General features: G+C 36.8%; 1 protein-coding gene across 12 annotated transcripts in view; it reads left to right on the top strand.

Annotated features, from left to right (window-relative positions):
- Positions 1-13626, top strand: part of LOC105226331 (uncharacterized) — a 276869-nt gene that overhangs the window by 130627 nt on the left and 132616 nt on the right. Inside the window, exon 1 of one of the 12 annotated variants that reach the window (XM_049450581.1) lies at positions 5583-7090. The exons of 7 other annotated variants lie outside the window; for them this stretch is intronic. The gene's annotated coding sequence lies outside the window, so the exon portion shown is untranslated. Of the gene's footprint in view, positions 1-5582; positions 8770-13626 lie in introns of those variants that run through there. 4 more of the 12 variants (XM_049450582.1, XM_049450580.1, XM_049450579.1 and 1 more) reach the window with 4 other exon arrangements.

Below are 13626 nucleotides of genomic sequence, written 5' to 3'. Positions count from 1 at the left end.
TCAGTGTTGCTGCTGTTGTTGCTCATTGGGCAGTTGCCGCCTTAATGTAATTGTTTAACAATGCTTGCTGCCAGCAACAAGCGCGGTAGTAAAAGCAATGCTAACAACAATAATATGAGTGCCAGTCCAACGGCAATTAAAAGCAAAAAAATGAAATGGAATAAAAAAATAAGCGTAAAGCAACTGTAAAAAATGAGATAATACCTTGAACGAGTGTCAAACAGGTCGTTGTCTGCCTGACGTCGCAGTTAGTCAAGCTACTAGCGAAGCGCAAACATACATACATATGTATGTATGTACATACATAGAAACATACGCGCATACGTGTGTATGTAGCGAGGCAGCGAAGCCAGCGAGCCGCCACTGGCAAATTGCCGTCCCAGCCCGTTCGCGTTCGTCATTGTCAGCGTCATCGTCACTGATTTTTTCGTTTATCCCCCCTCCATACCTTTCCCCTTTTTCGTTTGATTTTATTTCATTTCATTTCAGTTCTTAGTTTTTAATACGCTTGTTGTTGTAGCTACTGTTGCTATTGTCGTTTATAGCGCTACTTAGTTGTTGTTGTTGTTGTAGTTGTGGATGTACGTTGTTCTTGTGTTTCTGGCACACCCAAAGCGCTAAGATTACATGTGATTAGCGTGTCGGCGCTAATCTTTTGCAAAGAAATTTGAAGCAACATACATACATACATACATATCGAAGCTTCTTAAGCGTTGTTGAGGAAGTTTCTTTGATGCGCGAAAATTCTTTAGAAATATCTTTTAAACATTTTAAGAGCAGTTTTAAGCTCTAGTTTCAACGTGCCAAGAAGCATTTAAAAAAAAATGTTTTTTTTTTCTCAAAAAATTGACTCAAAAATTATTTTTAATATTTTTCCAAAAAAAAGAAAAATATACTCAAATAATTTACTTAAAACATTAAAATATATATATATTTTTTAACAATTTCAATAATATTTTTTTTCTTTTTTTTCCAAAATTATTTCAAATTTCCTTACTGAATTGCATATATTTTAACCAACTGCGCAGTCGTTTCACTTCTTCTTACTCTCCCACTCCGCCAAAAAAAAACTCACTCACCTTCAAAATTCTTTTGCCTACTTTTAACTCATTTACTCATAATTAACGCAAATTGCAAACTCGTTTGAGTTTGAGTCCAGTTCTTAAGCAAATTACATCAACACACATACACAACAACTACAACAAAACAAAGCTCATTGTCGAATTCACCACACTGCATTTTTAGGCACAAAGCGCGAAGTGCAAGCGCACACACACACACGCACACGAACTTGTGAGCGAAAAAGACTCACTCACACATGCTCAAGCACAAACACATTTAAGTAATTGCTGGCAGAGGAAATGCACTTTTTGGCTGCCGCTTCTTATTTGGTACTTTTAATGAGCGCCAAGACAAGCTGTTGCTATGAGAGTTTGAGACATCGCTTTGAGTGCGTTTTTGTGTGAGATTTGAGTGTTTTGCCTGCCGTGAGCAAGACTTCTAGAATTTGTAACCGTCTTATTGAGGTAGGTAAGCGGAAAAGATAATACTTAAGATTGCGAGTTACTCGTTTGTACTAAAGATATGAAGGTTCTGTACTCATTATGGGTATCATTTAGATGGAGTAGATAATGAGAATAGCTGTTGTGTTTTCGTATTAGTTTTTAGCAAGCTATTTTATTATAAAAAAAAATATGAATATCTATATAAGAAGATATATAAAAATATTTTATAGAGTTTATTACTTTTTTCTATAAAATTCTGACAATTAAGCGAAAAGATCTTTCTTTTAGATTTATTAAGTCCAAATTACATTATTTTGATATGTAATATTCTAACAAAATATCTGGTATATTGACTTTGTTGATTGTGTTTTATGAAGATCATCTTATCGTTTTGATTTTCCACCATTTTTTTTCAGCGGGCTTATTTCACTAACAATGCTTTGGCTCTAGATTTTGAAATGATCAACCGTTTATTATGTATATTTTATTATTTATTTTCATATCATGTTCTGATCAAAATTGAACCGGGAATGCGTAAACAACAAACCCATTTTCACGTATTTTAATACAAATCTTTATTAATGTCCTCAAAATAGACCCCAAAGCTAATTAAAACAATATGTCATCAATTGCCATTCATACGCTTGTTATAAGCGTCAACTGGGATAGTCTTAAGTGGTTTCAGTCAATTTTGTTTTTTTTTCGAGTTCACCTAATTTGTGGAACGCTATTTGCTAATTTATTGGTCAGCTTTGACGACATACTTATACGAGTACTTGAAGGGTCTCATTTGCAAGCTCCGCTCTACGTGATTTCTGCAAAGATTTTGATAAGAGTTTAGTATTGACATGTTTCGTACCCACTACATTAACTCAAATATGTTGGGTCGATCTGATGTCAGCATGACGATTTTTAAGTTTACGATTAAGTAGTAATTAAAAGAGATGGAAGGATGACTCGGATGAGATAAGATTTCGATGTTTTCAGAACTTTCGCCGAATGTTTTGTGCCTACCAAATACTTATGTTGTCCTTATGAAGTGGTCTCTCCAAACTTTCTATGAGATTTTCAATGATTCCGTGGCCGTAATTTTATTTTAAATACTTTTTTGTTTATTAATGGTAAAAATGGCCATACAAACCTTGAGTGTTCTTAGTTGACATATGAATATCAAACTTCGCACGAGCATGAAAAAAGACTGTGCCAAAATATATGAAAACATGTTTATTGAATCGGTTTGCACGCGTTGTTTAAGTGGTCCATTTCGGATCAAATTTGAGCGGACGTAATTCAAGCGAGTTGAGATAGCTCCACAAAAACTAGGCAAACGAAATCAAATTTCAATAAGATACATACTGAAAATATGCAAATATAATCTTAAAAAAGCGAAAACCTAGTCTAATTTCGTAAAAATCCTTTATTAGTGGCAGCATTTGAGACTTACAATAAAAATAATCCTTTTTGAATTAATACGAGGGCTGCAATATATATTTCTGGCCTAGGCAACACTAAGTGTTTCCAGGTGCAATCTGACATTTCCATTGGAAAGTTTGACATTTTTTAGCATAACATCACTTAGAACGTTTTGTTATTTAATGGTGAATTGTTTTATTTACAGGGAATTAAAAAATTCATCTCGGCCAAAAAATGGAATTAACTCGTGAACATTTTCGTGCGATCATTTTTCACAACTTTCGACGTGGATTATCACGACAAGAGTGCATCGATGAACTATAATCTTTGCATGGCTATGAAGCACCATCCTATAGCACTGTGAAAAACTGGTACAACGAATTCAATCGTGGCCGACGCTCGCTCAAAGACGAATTCCGTGAAGGTCGTCCAAAAACAGCCGTTGTGCCAGAAAACATCGATGCCGTACGTGAACTGATAATGCAAGACCGTCATGTAACATACCTTCAGATAGAGGCATGCCTATGCATTTCTCCCACCAGCATACATTCGATATTGCATGAACACCTGGCCGTAAAAAAGGTTTGTTCTCGTTGGATTCCGCACAATTTGACAATCGCTCAAAAAAAGGCTCGTGTGAATTGGTGTAAAGAAATGCTGAAAAAATACCATCGCGGTGCTTCAAAAGACGTTTATAAGATCGTCACAGGTGACGAATCATGGATCTATGCGTATGACCCTGAAACAATACAGCAATCGACCAGGTGGGTCTTCCAAGACGAGCCAAATCCAACGAAAGTTGTTCGTGGAAGAAGCACTTCGAAGCAAATGGTCGCCTGTATCTTCGGCAAAACTGGTCATGTGGCGACTATTCCGCTTGAGCAACGTAGGACGGTCAATTGTGAGTGGTATACCACCATTTGTTTGCCTGAAGTCTTCGGAGAAATTCGAAAAACGAACAAGATAAGACGAATATTTTGAAAAACAATAAAACCATTTTCGTTGATAAATATTCCTATTTTCATTATTAGGCCAGAAATATATATAACAGCCCTCGTATAAGCTTAATTTAAAAAGAAAACTAAATCGGTCATTTTACATAATCTGATACAATACTTTCCTGTGAACATTTCTTTAATACCGAAAAGCTGTCCTTAAACAGAGTACAGTTTCCTTGGAACCAACTGAACTGAACTTAATTTGCATCCAAAATTGTTTAGAGTCCTTAAATATTACTTATATATTCTTTCGTTAAAAAGAGCTGAAAACAAGTTACTGAGTTGTTATTCGACTAGGTGTAGTTATGAGATTCAACTTTCCAACTTATTGGGGAAATTTGTGTTCGGTATACTTTATCACTTCTCTACTAAAGTTACTCTACTTAAATACATGATTATAGTCCATAAAGTGAGGGTACAAACATACGTTTGGGTTTCAGGAATAAATCAATTATATTTAGAAGCAAAGATGGGCGTTTCTGTTCATTCAATGGTGAGGGACCGTTATCTGGAAAGTGAGCGTTTTGAAAAAGCGTTAGTTCTTATTAAGATTAACAATCATGTACCTTAATTAAATTTATGCTGGTTTTTATATGTAACCATTTTATAACCAAAACCCAAATTTTGTTTCAAAACGAATGGATTCTGTTATAACGTTTTTCCTTCGACTCAAAGCTTATGGAAAACGATATTACGTTATTTTGCACTTTAGGTGACAATGTGTACCCATGAAGTTCAAAAACTTAGCTCTTTCCTAAAATACAGTTGGGTTACCTTGCATACTTTTACCTTGCAATAATGAGCAATGAGTTTGCTTACTTCTTTTAAATAAACCTTTGATTTATTACTGCTATTATACTTATTTTTAGCCGATATTCTTTGAGAGCTACAAGCAACCACTATTTTCGCTCAACTTTCTTTACATTTCGAGATAAGTCGGCGCAAATAGATATTTCATTAAAATGCAATGCAGAATGAGTGATTGCACACTAAAACAAGAACAATGAACACTAAGAAACACGGGTAAATGCATTAATTTCCCAATCACGAAAACCCAGGCAGCACAGTTTACGCCTCTTCATATACGCCAAATATAAATAAATACTCAAACTTATTAGCGGCTTCGATGCTCATTACCACAAGCTGGCAGAGTAATCGAAAGCGCGCGGCGTTTGTGTGCGCGTATTTTGGCATGAGTGCAATGCGCAGGGGTCTGAGTGCGTTGATTTCGACTTGGCATAAGAGAATGCAGAAAAAAGCAAACAACAAGAACAGGCGCTTGACATTTTTCTATGCGAAAGAGATGGCGAATAGCGGAAGACATGCTCTTAGAAGCGAACAAATGCTTTGCGAATGTTGAGACAATGCAGAATTTTTACCAGCCTTCAGAGCAGCAATGTGGAGGGCATGCTAAGCTGAGAAAGAGTTTCCAATGTAGTTCTCTTTCATGTTTTCTTAGGCGCTCTGTGTTGGTGCCGAGTAAAAAATTGCAATAAGCGCATACTTTTCCACCCAGCGCGCCAACTCAGCCAACACAAAGAACTTGGAAAAAATTCTAGCAGCAACTGCGCGGTCGACGCAAGCAGCAGCAGAGCTTGTGGTGAAAACTCACGCCATTACAGGCGCACACACATACGCGCATTGCCGCTGAAGTGACATACACATGTAGCGGTACGGCAACAGTGTGAGCGTCAATGCAGGCGCTTGAGTGAGTGAGTAAGCGCGCGCGTGTGAGTGTGTTGGTATTTTTGTGCGCGCGCACACACACAAGTGCGGTCTTGCTTGCGGTGTGTCCTGACGCTTTTTTACACCCCATCTAGTCTGCCGGTTGCCGCTGAATGGTTGAAATAAAAAATGGTTGAAATTTTTAAACTCAAATTGAGTGAGCGCCAGGTATGAGTTGGTGAGCGCGCTGTCGTTGTGCAGCTAACGCACGGTATTGGCAATTGCCGAGCGCAGCGCAGTGAGTGAGTGAGTTGGTAGACCATCTAGTGAGGTTCTATGAATGGGCCGTTGGCGGGCGGTGCGCGCTGAGGGGCAGCTTGTGTGCAAGTATGCATTTCTGCTCAATGCAATGGTGGTGTCACATGCCTGCACATATGCTGTGTGTTTGTATTTGTTAGCTTTGTGCAATTTTTCTACTTCGTCGTCTCTTTATTTGTATGTGTGCGTGCGTGTTTTTTACACAACTTGATTCATTAGCGTGTTGCGCTCGCATGTATGCTTTCATATGCATTTGCGGTGACTGTTGTGTTCTGAGCGCCAATGCTGTCTGCTGACTTACAAACACAAGCGCGCTTTGGACGACGTTTTTTAAATAAATTTACAGAGCGCAAAGCCATTAGTATGGCGAATTCTCCCCCATTTCCAAATAGAGCAGCACTCAGCTGTGCGCATTGTTTGCATTGCATTTTTTACTGTTCTTTATTGGCTCTCGTCGCCTAATTAATGAGAGCGTTGCGGCTTGTGCAATGAGTAGTAAGTGCAGCGCGTTCTTCGAAAAGTTCTTAAAACAGAAAAAATAATTAGTTATTGCTCTGACACAGCACAACGCTGTGCACTTTTTATACTTGCGGCCGGTGATTCCATTCCGTTGCGCGCTGGCACTGGCAATCATGCTGTTGTGCGCCTTCCGCCCCACATGCTAAAAAACTGCATTCTTACTCACTACCACAGCGCGCCATACTCCAGGCGCTCTTTGTTCTGTTGCATGCATGTAAAGCTCTCACTTGCGCTCTTTGCTGAGCAAATTGCAATATGCCTTTTTTATTTCATCTTGTCACCGCATTCGCTGCAGCGCGCCAATCGTGCATTCTAGCTGTCATTGCTTGCATTGGTGGTTGTAAGCGCGCCATGCCGCTCTACCGCTGCACCGTTGTTTAAGTATAGCATTTTTTTGCGCCCATACTGTGTGAGTCTCTTCCATCACACGTCCTGCTCCACCTCTCGCACTGTGTTGGTGATATGCAATGGCAGCGCGCACGTTCTGCCGCGTTCTACTCGACGTCTGTCGCTCGTGGCTGCGTCGCCGCGCACTCTGTGTTGTGATATAATTTTTATAGTCGAGTCGGCTCGGCAGTCGCAAAAACGCAAGGCATCCGATATGCAACGGAACGCATTTTCGGACGCGGCCCGAGTCGATCCGAGTAGCGTCCGATCGCGCGTCCAGCAATAGTAAAGTATTTTTATTAATTTACAATAAAAAATTGTTGCTCAAGCGCTACCGCGTTGTGCTTGCGCGCAAATGTATTAGTGTTGTGACTGCACTTGGTGCAATTGTTATTGCGTTCGCTGTGTGGTTGTCACTGACGCAGCGCCGCTTTGAATTTTCTAGAAAAAAAAATCACCTCAAAGCATCAGTAGCAACATTACGAATTTCTTTTAATAAATTAACAACAATTAAAGGCACAACAATTACAGCGATAAACGCGGCGCTGACCACAGCACAACAGCCACGCAGCGGCGAAAGCGATAACAACGCACACAGGCGCAAAAAAAAAAGAAAAAACATATATTTTACAAACACCATGTAAAGCAACAACAACAACGCAAACAATAATTAATAAAGTTGACGAAATTGTGCAAAATCGCCTAAGTGAGTGCAGTGGCCGCGCGCATGTGTGTGTGCGTGAGTGCGTAGAATGCGTTCGCCGCGCGCTGCCCAATGCCGCTTGCCTGTATGTGCTTAATGTGTGCGTGTGTGTGTGTGTGCGCGCGCAACTGCGTGTGTGTGCAGTGGCAGCAGCAGCGTCAGCAACTGCAACAGCAATGGCAGCAGTGCCACTGGCAGTGGTTGCTGCTCAAAAAAGAAGGAAATTGAATTTATTCTTTTGACGCGCGTCTGTCCATCGCGAGCGCGCCATACTTCCGCTACTAGCGCGCTTGTTGCAATTCGCATTTTGCGTGCCGCAGTAAGCACAAGCTTATAGTGTTTAACAATTACAACAGCAACAACGACAATAACAAACACTAGGCATAACGGCATAACAACGTCTATTCAAAGTCAACAGCGCCAACTAGTGTTATTCCGCTGTTGCCATTGCTGTTGCCAGCAACGCCGTCGGTCAAGCTCAAAATAAAAATAAAAAAAGAACAGCTAGAAAAAAAATTTAGAAAAACACAACGCACTTTACGTAGCAGTCAAATTTTGACAATTCTTAATATACGCACACATACGCGCGCGCCACACAACAACATTACAACGCGCTGCAACCGAACACACAGTGCATACGCTATTGTATTGCCATGCGGCGCGTCGCTGCACCACCTTCACTGCCCACCACCCCCAGCGCCGCACGCCACCGTACTACATCCGCCACCGCCGCCGCCGCCGTCACCATCGCCAACACTCCGCGTTCGCACGCAAAACACCGCGCGTCGTATGCGTCGTGTGTACCGCGAATCAGCGCGCCGTCGCCACTCAAATGTTCTGTTCTGTTCTGTTGTGCAGTCGCGTACGCGTACCGGCGCACCGTTGACGTTGTTACTATTACTATTATATTTGATGGCTATTTTTCACGTTATTTTCACGATTGTTACTTAATTTTACACTTGTCGAGCGTTTTCCTGCTTTCTCGTCTGCCTGCGTCGTTCTTTGAACAGTCGGTGATGGTGTGGCGTTAACAACGCGTCAACAATATTTAGTGCATTTTTTACAGTTATTGATTTTTTTCATTTGTGATTTTAAGTTCCAACAATAAATTTCGAAAATAATGCCAATATTAATAATTGAAAATAAATTTACGTCGATTTGATTGCAAATTGAAAATCACAAATAAATGTGCAGTGACCCACGGTGCAATTGCAATAAGCTTCGTACAAAAAAAAATATATATAATAATATATGGGAAAAAGTATTAAGAAAATATTGTGTTTAAGAAAATTTAGTGCGCCAAATAAATTTTATAACGGTATATCAAGTGGCGAGTTCAAGTGTTTTGCCATAAATAAATGTAAACAAAGCCTAAGCTCTTGGCTTAGGTGTAGAAAACTTACTGGTTTATAACTAAAAATTAATCAAATAAAATAAAATAAGTTTAAAAAAAATTATATAAGCTAAAATAAATAATAATTGTATAATAAAATTTTAAAATATTGTAAAATTATTTGCAAAATTTATTGAATTATTGTTAATATAAAACAACCAAAATAAATAGCGCAAATTTGTGTGTGGCGAATTCTCCCAAAAATACTGTGAAAAATGCTATGAAAAGTGTTGGCGGTCGCAAATCAGTGAAAGACGCTCAAAATTAAGGATTTGTGCTTATTAAAAGTACAAAGCTCAAAAATATCGATTTGTTCTTACTGAAAGTTAAGCCTTTACGCGAAATTGTTTTCAAAAATGCATTTATTTCCAAAGCAAGTGACGCGCTTCAAATAATTTGAACTTTAGGCAGTGTTAAATTTGAGCTTAACTGTTGAATGTTGCATGCTTGCAAGTACAAAAAATTTATATAATAAATATTTGTGTTGGCGCTACTGGGGAAATACAACAAAACGATTCACAGAAAATAATACAAAACAAATTATAACAGCGTTTTAAGCCGCCTTAAGCCTACTTGAGTTATAAAATCCAATCAAGAATTTGCGCCGCTATAAATACTTCTGTTTCACCCGCCAATAGTAACACAAATCACTTCAATTCCGCTACAAAATTTCTCACACGCTACATGTGACATTTTGATTAGCTCAAGCAGGCTTCATTCAAATAAGTCTTGACTTTTTTTCTAAACAAAAATTAAATTGCAACTGAAGCTTTCTTACAAATTCTCAATATAGCTGTCTTTTTCTACCAAGAAAAGTCAAGCCACAAAAATAAGAGTACATCAGCTATGTTTTAACAGCGGAAATAAAAATAGTGGCGATGGAGATTTGTGATAGGTTAGGTTAGATGCCCGATCCCCCCTATTGGGGGTCACATTAGGACTGTTATGTGAAAAAAGTTGAAAAACTCTTGTAATTTTATATCAACTATTGGCAAAAATTCAGTGCTTTTTTAGTGCTCTTTGCCAATAGTTAATCTCCAACTGCAGGCGTTTTTCAACTTCCTTCACATAACAGTCTAAGTTTGATCTCAACGCCATGTTGAGAGATTAGACATCAAACCTAACCAAAGCTTTGCTCTAAAACATTATTAAAGCAATTTTTTTGTTTTAAAAAACATCTTTTTCAGTAATTGAAAACCGTTCTTAAATAGTTTTCGCTTACCATGTAGAAATCTTGAAATTTTTAACTAAGAATAATGTTGCCACCTTATAACCTTATTGTGGTTGATTTTATATTTTTTCTTTTATAAAAATTGGTTATGTCTGAATTGTCACAGTTCTTTGACTTCAGTAAAAGACCGACTCTAAACATATTCCAATTTCAATGTGTAAACAATCGCTCAAAATAACCTCGTATATTCTACTTTCTACATCTAAAAGTTTTTTTCAAACTGTCCTCCGGTAATCGCTCTAAATATCCAACTCAAATTATAATCTAAAATAAGTGTAATTCTTTAAAATCTACGAAAATCTATCAGTTTTTATCCTAGCCAATCACGCGTTTGGGTGGTCAAGCCTTAAACACTTGGGAGCACAAACCTTCAGACATCCTACCGAGCTGGCGGGTATGAAAATTAAACTTATGTGCAAACTTGTGTTGGCTACTAAGCGTTTCTGCCATTTTTAAAGTTTGAAAACAGCAGTTCTTTGTTTTCTATGGCTTCACAAAGACATTCCCGTGCGATCGTGAGTTTAGATCTAACCTAAACTACCTGAAATAAATAATAATAATGGTCAGCAACTTTTATATTGGAATAATAGTGTGATAGTTAGAGATTGCTACTGTTGTTTATACGGAAATAATCGACTACATTAGCAGATAGATTATATAGATCATTGAGGCGTTCTCGGTATGGATGTTTGTTGTTAATTTTTAGCGTATTGAGTTCAGTAAAACAAATCAACTTTTTTATTAGAAAGTTGGACGTTTACTCTTAACTAAACAGATTGCTTTCTGAATGTTTGTTTGACTACTTTTAGAAAGTCAAGCTTTCACAAAGACTGAGTTTTCGAGTGTTTCTTCCAGAAAGAAAATATTTGTTTGACTATTTTTAAAAAGTTCTAATTTCCTGTGCCTATTCTTCTAACAAAATTTAAAGAAAAATGCTTATTTAGTTTAAGTTCGCAGCAGTTTATCGGTTCTTAACCAACTTTTATAACGTGAGAATTGGCGAAAATAATGAAAGTTGTGAAAAATTGTAGGTCCTAGAATGGCGTAAAACCCCCCAACCGTGCCTTTGCAAGTTATTTTTTGCTCAATTGGTTTTAAAGTGTTTCAAAATGCCAGACACTGAAATCTAACTTTTAGCCTTCGAAGGTTCTAAGTTTTTTTATAAGAAATTTCTTTTGATTTTTAATGTGATTTAAAGTTGGCATACCTTTGCTGTCCGTTCAATTATAATAAGTGTATCTGAGAGTAAAAAATTATTATATAAAAATCAACAACAATAAATATATTGAAAAAATCAATTATATAGAAAAATAAAAAATATATGAAAATGATAGAATAAGAAGCAAATAAAAAAACTGAAACTGAGTGAAAAATCTAAAAAAATATGTAAAACAAAAAAATAATAATAAAATAAAATAAATAAAAAAATATTACAAATTAAATATTAACTGAACTGAACTGTTTTCTCGACTAAACTACATATAAAAAATAAACAAAAATAAAGTACAACAAAAAAATAAATGCATATAATAAATAAAAAAAAAATTGTAGAACAGTTTTATATCTAAATTCTATAAAAAATTTGCAAAACAAACACCAAAAAATAATAAAGCAATATAAAAAAATTAAATCCAAAGAACAAAATAACCTGGAACAAATTAATGACCAACTCAAACCATATAGAGAAAGGTCACTCGATAGTTAGAAAATCCTGATATTAGATATATATGTAAGAATTGGGCAAAGATTCGCTCAGATCAATCTATTTTAGGCACAAAGATACACTGTTATGAGTAAAACACGCTATCTTATATTCATTGAGATAACTCCCATATTGACCGATATATGCGGTACAAAGTCACGCGGAAGTTCGAAAATCTAAAAAGTATAATAATAATATATAAAATAGCTGAGAAGCAAATGCAGCAAATCAGATGAATTAACCGAAATTAAATCCTTAAGAACTAAGAGTTTTTTTTCCGCACAGTGCCACTAATAACTACAAATACTTTAATACATAATACGTGGGATCACAACTTTATAAGAAAAATAGTGCTTAAATACAAAAATCGTAGTCAATAAAGTTTAAATAAATATTATAATAAGCAACAACAGCGTCAATAATAATAATAAAAAAATATAACAACAATAATAATAATAAAAATAAAGAAAAATAAAAATAATGAACAAAAAAATAATTTTCGGTTCCAAGTAATCTCGAAAAAGATTATATCGTACACTTTCAATTTCAACCATGTCACAGCAGCAACAACAAAGTGTCGTAATTCCCCACACAACTTTTCAATTAACGCGGCATTGCCAAAATGTTGCTCATTAACTATTTCAACTAAAAGTAACTGTAGTTTTCGCTATATCAGAGCACTCCGATTTTAAAGCGCATTGTTAATGATCGGCAAAAAAAAAACCGTGTGCTTTCCCTCCATATCAAGCCACATAAAAAGTAGCTGGCGAAAAATGAAAAATGCTAAGCAACAGCGCGTAGACAACGAGAATTTTTGTCAGTTTTCATTTCGGCTTGACCCCAACTGCCACCTGCAGCAGCCAGACGAAACATTTGCTAACTCAGCTCATACACACACACAGACACGCAACTAAACCCTCCGACTGTGAATGCCCGAGAAAAAATCACAATGCCACACGGCACACCTTGGCGCTGCCACCTCTCGCGCTGGACACGGCTAGCCGGCGGTACTCGTTCGCTTACTCGCATCTTCCCTGAATTTTTGTTCATTTTCTTTAGTTAAATTTTTTTGTGGAAAAATCGCAGTTTGTCGGTAGCGGTATTACAACAAAGTAGTGCGAGAAATAGTAGAAATGGCGACGGCGGTTAATGAGCGATTTTTTTTAGTTTTTTATTGCCTTTTTGTTTTACTTGTTTTTGCATTTTCTTGTCTGCATTTATTTTTAGTTTATTTTAATTTTGTTGCATTTATTGATTTCGTTATTTTTTCAACTTTTCAATTTGCGTCAGTCTCCATACTGTTTTCCTTGCTTCAATTTTTTGTTGTGTTTCTTTTTGTACTCACTTTTAGCTTATTTTTTTTAGTGCTCGTTTTCGCCTGTCCATTTTGCAGCAGTCATTTCTTTCCCTTGTCTTTTCGGGCACGCAAATTACAATTTACTTTTGGCAACTTATTTCCATTTGTAATGAATTTTTTCTTCACCAAATTTTTCGTTGCAACATTTTGGCATTTTTTCTTCGCTAGTTTTGCTGTTTTCTTCCTTTTCTGGTGGGGTTGATTTTTTGTTTGCGATTTTTTTTTACTTTTTCTTTGTCTTATTTGTCGTCCCTTTTGAGCTTTTGTTTTCATTTATTTTCTTTCTCATTTGCTTCGCTACAGCTCCCTTGCTCGGTCTGTGGTCCAGCGATAATTACTTCTTGTTTTATCCAAACATTTTTCCATGAAATTTTGCTTATCGCTGGTCGACTTTATGGTACTTTTGGTGGTGATATATTTTTAAACCAAAAATTA

Source organism: Bactrocera dorsalis, chromosome 2 (assembly GCF_023373825.1).
Source record: "Bactrocera dorsalis isolate Fly_Bdor chromosome 2, ASM2337382v1, whole genome shotgun sequence".
Lineage (NCBI taxonomy): Eukaryota > Metazoa > Arthropoda > Insecta > Diptera > Tephritidae > Bactrocera > Bactrocera dorsalis.
Note: the sequence above shows the minus strand (reverse complement) of the source record. Positions and strands in the feature narration are given on the sequence as shown.